The 6,261-nt window shown below is 43.3% G+C and overlaps 1 pseudogene; it reads left to right on the top strand.

Moving 5' to 3' along the window:
• Positions 1–5,410: 5,410 nt before the first annotated feature.
• LOC138985117 (small nucleolar RNA SNORA70) lies at positions 5,411–5,503 on the top strand (annotated as a pseudogene).
• Positions 5,504–6,261: the final 758 nt, after the last annotated feature.

Raw genomic sequence — 6,261 nt, 5'->3', positions numbered from 1 at the left:
AATATACAGCCTTGATGTACTCCTTTCCTGATTTGGAACCAGTCTGCTGTTCCATGTCCAATTCTAACTATTGCTTCCTGACCTGCATACAGATTTCTCAGGAGGCAGGTCAGGTGGTCTGGTATTCCCATCTCTTGAAGAATTTTCCACAGTTTGGTGTGATCCACACAGTCAAAGGCTTTTGCATAGTCAATAAAGCAGAAGTAGATATTTTTCTGGAACTCTTGCTTTTTCGATGATTCAGTGGATGGTGGCAATTTGATCTCTGGTTCCTCTGCCTTTTCTAAATCCAGCTTGAACATCTGGAAGTTCACAGTTCACGTACTGTTGAAACCTGGCTTGGAGAATTTTGAGCATTCCTTTGCTAGCATGTGAGATGAGTGCAGTGAAGAGGAACTAAAAAGCCTCTTGATGAAGGTGAAAGAGGAGAGAGAAAAAGTTGGCTTAAAACTCAACATTCAGAAAACGAAGATCATGGCATCTGGTCCCGTAACTTCATGGGAAATAGATGGGGAAACAGTGGAGATAGTGTCAGACTTTATTTTTTTGGGCTCCAAAATCACTGCAGATGGTGACTGCAGCCATGAAATTAAAAGACACTTGCTCCTTGAAAGAAAAGTTATGACCAACCTAGATAGCATATTGAAAAGCAGAGACATTACTTTGCCAACAAAGGTCCGTCTAGTCAAGTCTATGGTTTTTCCAGTGGTCATGTATGGATGTGAGAGTTGGAGTGTGAAGAAGGCTGAGCGTCGAAGAATTGATGCTTTTGAACTGTGGTGTTGGAGAAGACTCTTGAGAGTCCCTTGGACTGCAAGGAGATCCAACCAGTCCATTCTGAAGGAGATCAGCCCTGGGATTTCTTTGGAAGGAATGATGCTAAAGCTGAAACTCCAATACTTTGGCTACCTCATGTGAAGAGTTGACTCATTGGAAAAGACTCTGATGCTGGGAGGGATTGGGGACAGGAGGAGAAGGGGTGACAGAGGATGAGATGGCTGGATGGCATCATTGACTCAATGGACATGAGTTTGAGTGAACTCTGGGAGTTGGTGATGGACAGGGGGGCCTGGTGTGCTGTGATTCATGGGGTCGCAAAGAGTCAGAGACGACTGAGTGATTGAACTGAACTGAACTGAACTAAGATGAGTGCAATTGTGTGGTAGTTTGAACATTCTTTGGCATTGCCTTTCTTTGGGTTGGAATGAAAACTGACCTTTTCCAGTCCTGTGGCCACTGCTGAGTTTTCCAGATTTTCTGGCATATTGAGTACAACACTTTAACAGCATCATCTTTTAGGATTTGATATAGGTCACCTGAAGTTCCATCACCTAGCTTTGTGAGGAACTTTAAGATAGCTTTAATATCATTTTCACTTTAAGAAATTTGGACAGAGAGTTTGTATTTAGAAATAGGGAGTTTTTGATACTACTGTCTCTACTATGGTGAGTGCACTGGGGCACTTCAGAGTTTGCATCCTTTTAAGTTCAGTTCAGTTCAGTTCAGTTTCTCAGTCGTGTCCGACTCTTTGTGACCCCATGAATTGCAGCACGCCAGGCCTCCCTGTCCATCACCAACTCCCGGAGTTTACCCAAACTCATGTCCATCCAGCTGTCTCATCCTCTGTCGTCCCCTTTTCCTCCTGCCCCCAATCCCTCCCAGCATCAAAGTCTTTTCTAATGAGTCAACTCTTCTCATGAGGTAGCCAAAGTATTGGAGTTTAAGCTTCAGCATCAGTCCTTCCAGTGAACACTCAGGACTGATCTCCTTCAGAATGGACTGGTTGGATCTCCTTGCAGTCCAAGGGACTCTCAAGAGTCTTCTCCAACACCACAGTTCAAAAGCATCAATTCTTTGGCGCTCAGCTTTCTTCACAGTCCAATTGTCACATCCATACATGACCACTGGAAAAACCATAGCCTTGACTAGATGGACCTTTGTTGGCAAAGTAATGTCTCTACTTTTTAAGTTAGACTCATCTAAATGGAACTTTGTAAGGCAGTGGATGCCTATTTATAGAAAACATCAAAGCAGAGACATTAAACTTGCTGTTGGAGATATCTTAAGTAGGGTTCATGCCTCAGTAGAATGCTCAATTGATGACTTTTAAAATCCATTTTTATGCTGACACTTCATGATCCTGTTCCTGAATTTGGAACAAAATATATATTCCCCTAAGTAGTCCAGAAATTAGTGAGAAAAAATGATCCCTGAACTTTGTTTTTCCACAGTTATCTGGGAATATGCTTTATCTCTTTCTATAGGCTCCTCTGTTTAGGGGGAGAGGTGGGGAAATACAGATATGTTCATTTCCAAGCCTTTTGGATCCCTCTCTTATCAACAAATATAATAAATGACTCTGTTTCATGAAAGTTCTTGATCAAATGTTACTGGGATCATAAAGTTTCTGAGATTTCTCTGTATTATTATTATTTTTTCATTCAGTAAGAATCAGCCTGAATCACGCTTCCTGTTGAAAGGGTTACTGGAGCCTTAAAGGCATTCCAGTCAGGATCTCCATGACTAGATAACAAAGATGCCAATTAATGCTGGTTGTAAAGGGGAACAGTAGGGCCCACCAGTCATTTTCCCACATGGCACACAAGAACAATTAGATACACAGGCTGACATTTCATCTTTGGTATTTACATAATGTATACTACGGTGATTGATAGGAAAGAGGTACATAGATGTGACAGACTGACAGAGGATAAGGGCAGAAGCCGTCCATCTTTTTCATTATGATGACCGTTTTAACGAACAGACCAACTCGTTTCTGCAGCCCATTAAATCAGTTGACAGTGTAAACATGTGGAGAATAGCCCTGGGAATTGGGTTTGTCAGGTGAGGGCTCTCCAGCTAGCAGGGAGGGGTTGTGAGACTCTTCTGGGGCTGCTGATTCTGGGGAGAACCACTGCCATTCATCACAGGAGATCCTGCTTTTCTCATCACCAGAGGCTCAGGATGTGGAAAAAATTCGTGCCTCCAAGATGGCGTCTAGCAGAGAGCGCTTTCCTGTCCTTTTATGTTCTTTTGGAATTCTCTGCAACGTCAGGTCTCTGTTTCCTGAGCTCTGAACCTGATTCATTGAATAACCTTGAGCAAATGACAGCCTCTCCTAGCCTCCTGTTTTCTCATCTGTGAAATGAGGCCCGCTCCTACTCCAGCTCCCTTTCCCGATGGAATAACTCTTTCTGAAAAGCATTTTGATCTCCATAGGGAAAGGGGTTATACAGCAGCATGGAATTGTATTTGATTCTGTGCCGCCCACAAGTTCAATTTGTGCGGTCCCGGCCTGACTCCATAAGCAAGCTAAGTGCTTCTTGGTGTGTGTAGGTAATACACGCCCGAGAGAGGAAGCCGTTTACATTTCAAAGTGAGGAGCACGAGATACCATTTTTCTCATGCCCTTGATCCAGTAAAGCAGGGTTTCTAGTTTGGGCTCTATTGGCATTTGGGTGTGAGTAATTCTTTTCTGTGAGAAGCTGTCCTATGCACTGTTTACTAGATTTACTGAGCATGTTTATTAGATCCCAGTATCACCTTCCCCTCCTTCCCTGAGTTGTGACAAGCAAAAAATGTCTCCAGACATTGCCAGATGTCTGCTGGGGTGTAGAATTACCCAGTTGAGACACTCTGCTCTCAAATGTGCTTGGATAGTCACCCCACAACTCAAGATGGGGCTTGTACTTGAATCTGGCCTATGATGGTGCTTATATAAACTTTCAAGGTTTGAAACAAATTCAGTAAAGAAAAAAAATCCCTTTTTTGTATTTTAGTACAGCTAGTTACATGATAGTCTCCTGGCATTTCCCCCCAGAGGATTGCTGCTGCCTCTCATGGTGATAGAACAAACAAGGAAAGCTGGTCTCTGTGCTGTGAGCTTTTCTTAGTTGAAGACTAAGGAAACTGTTGGGTCTATTTAAAGAGATCCAACCAGTCCATTCTGAAGGAGATCAGCCCTGGGATTTCTTTGGAGGGAGTGATGCTAAAGCTGAAACTCCAGTACTTTGGCCACCTCATGGAAGAGTTGACTCATTGGAAAAGACTGTGATGCTGGGAGGGATTGGGGGCAGGAGGAGAAGGGGACGACAGAGGATGAGATGGCTGGATGGCATCACTGACTCGATGGGCGTGAGTCTGAGTGAACTCCGGGAGTTGGTGATGGACAGGGAGGCCTGGTGTGCTGCGATTCATGGGGTCGCAGAGTTGGACATGACTGAGAGACTGAACTGAACTGAACTGAAAGTCTATGGATTGGAAAGCAGACACCCAGTCATGCTGTATGAGATACAGTCTCCTCTACTAACGATGCTATATGTTTTCTTGGAAAAGCGTCTGGCTTCACAGTTGTGGCCCATTAGCTGGTTTTGTATCCAACAAGCATACCCATTGACTGTTTGTATATTCAGGGTGCTGGCCCACTCTGCTGGGCGGGTATAGTCTATAAGCATGATGTAATCATCATAATTAAGTCATAAAACACTCAGGAAGGACCCTGGCCCAAATAACTAAGAGATGAAATACTTCATCTGTGACAGAAGGCCAAGGAACAGAAAAGTATTTGGAGATATGGTTAATTATTCTGCCACCTGAAAATGCTAGGTGTATTTTTTGAAAAGCAAAATTAAATGTTATTGGAAGAGGATCTTTTTTTTCTGAAAGAAGCCAAGCATTTAAGAATTTAGAATCCTTTTTTTTTGTCTCGGAAAGTGCCATGGTCACACACGTGTGTTCACTGAATGCTATTTTCTGTAGTGTAATTTATCAGATACCTTACAGAATTGAAATTTGATAGTTTCTCCTTTCCAGGAAACAAATATGGAATCAGGGGGTTAAAAAATTCTCTTGACAATCAGAAGAGACCCCCCAAACTTAGACATCAAGGTTTGTGTGTTAATTGATCAATTAAATCATTAATTTCTTCACATCCATTCAACTATGACCAGTTCCCAGAGAAGAGGAAGCTCAGGTCTGGGAAATAGGTTTCATGCTGTCTACTGAGAGTCTAGAGGGGGAATGTGGGCTCCAGGTAGGCATTTTATCTTGCCTCTTTGGATTGTGTGGCCTATATGGTGAGGGGCACTGCTGGGAAAGGGGCAGAGTAAAGTCCTTTAAAGGCCAAAGACCAGAGGAGGGACTCTTTCACCTACTTGTCTTAATAATCAACCCTGTGCCAGAATCTGGTTGAAACAAGAACAGATATTGTTGTCATGAGTTAAGTGTGTTAATATACACAAGCCATTGAGAAGAGTATCTGGCACATGTAGGCACTCTGTAGATGTTAGCTACATATATTGTTATTAGTGCTGGAAAAACCAACCAGTTTCTGGCTCTCAATTTATTTTGGCACACTTTAAAAAAGTGTACAGAGATCACTTGAAAAAGGAAAAGTTTTAAACAAATTCCATTGTAGCCATTGCATTCCTACAAACAGTAGCCCTCTTGGTAGTATATGCAGCCTGTTGCTTTAGGGGTTCCCTTAGGGACCTTGGAGATAGCCCTTTCCTTTAGATATTCATGTATGGCTTCATGTTGTCCCTAATGTAGGCTTCAGACAGGTATGTGTGGTGCCTTTGGAAAGCCCCTGGGTACAGTGATCAGGGTCCTCATTGGACAAGGTATAATGCCCATCTGTAACAAGCTGAAGAACAAAGAACATGTGATTGAGGCCCTACACAGGGCCAAGTTCAAGTTCTCTGGCTGTGGGAAGATCCACATCTCTAAGAACTGGAGATTTACTGAGTGTAGTGAGGATGAATTTGGAAGCATGGTGGCAGAAGAGCAGTTCATCCCAGGTGGCTACAGAGTCAAACACAGCTCAAATTGCAGCTCCCAGAAGAATGTCAGGTCCTGCACTCATGAGAGCTGTGGTGTTGCCCCTGCCTTACTCATGCCCACCAATAAATCCTACTCTGCTGTCAAATAAATAAATACATGAACACAATTTTAAACAAACAAAATTTCCAGCACTGCCATCTTCAGAGGGTTGTTTCCTTGCCATGAAGTAAAGTGAAGTGAAATTACTCAGTCGTGTCTGACCCTTTGTGACCCCATGGATGGTAGCCTACAAGGCTCCTCTGTCCATGGAATTTTCCAGGCAAGAGTACTGGAGTGGGTTGCCTTAGCCTTTAAATGGTGCTGCAGATGTTGAGGATTGGTGGCTTACTGGAAAATTGTTGAGGGCTCAAGATCACACCTGTGGCCCGTCCCACCACGTCTCTGGATCAGTGCTTCTGTCAGTCATTCACGGTGCCCAGC

The sequence above is a fragment of the Bos mutus genome, chromosome 23 (assembly GCF_027580195.1).
Source record: "Bos mutus isolate GX-2022 chromosome 23, NWIPB_WYAK_1.1, whole genome shotgun sequence".
Taxonomy (NCBI): domain Eukaryota; kingdom Metazoa; phylum Chordata; class Mammalia; order Artiodactyla; family Bovidae; genus Bos; species Bos mutus.
The sequence above is the reverse complement of the archived record's forward strand: the minus strand, read 5'-3'. Positions and strand labels throughout refer to the sequence as shown.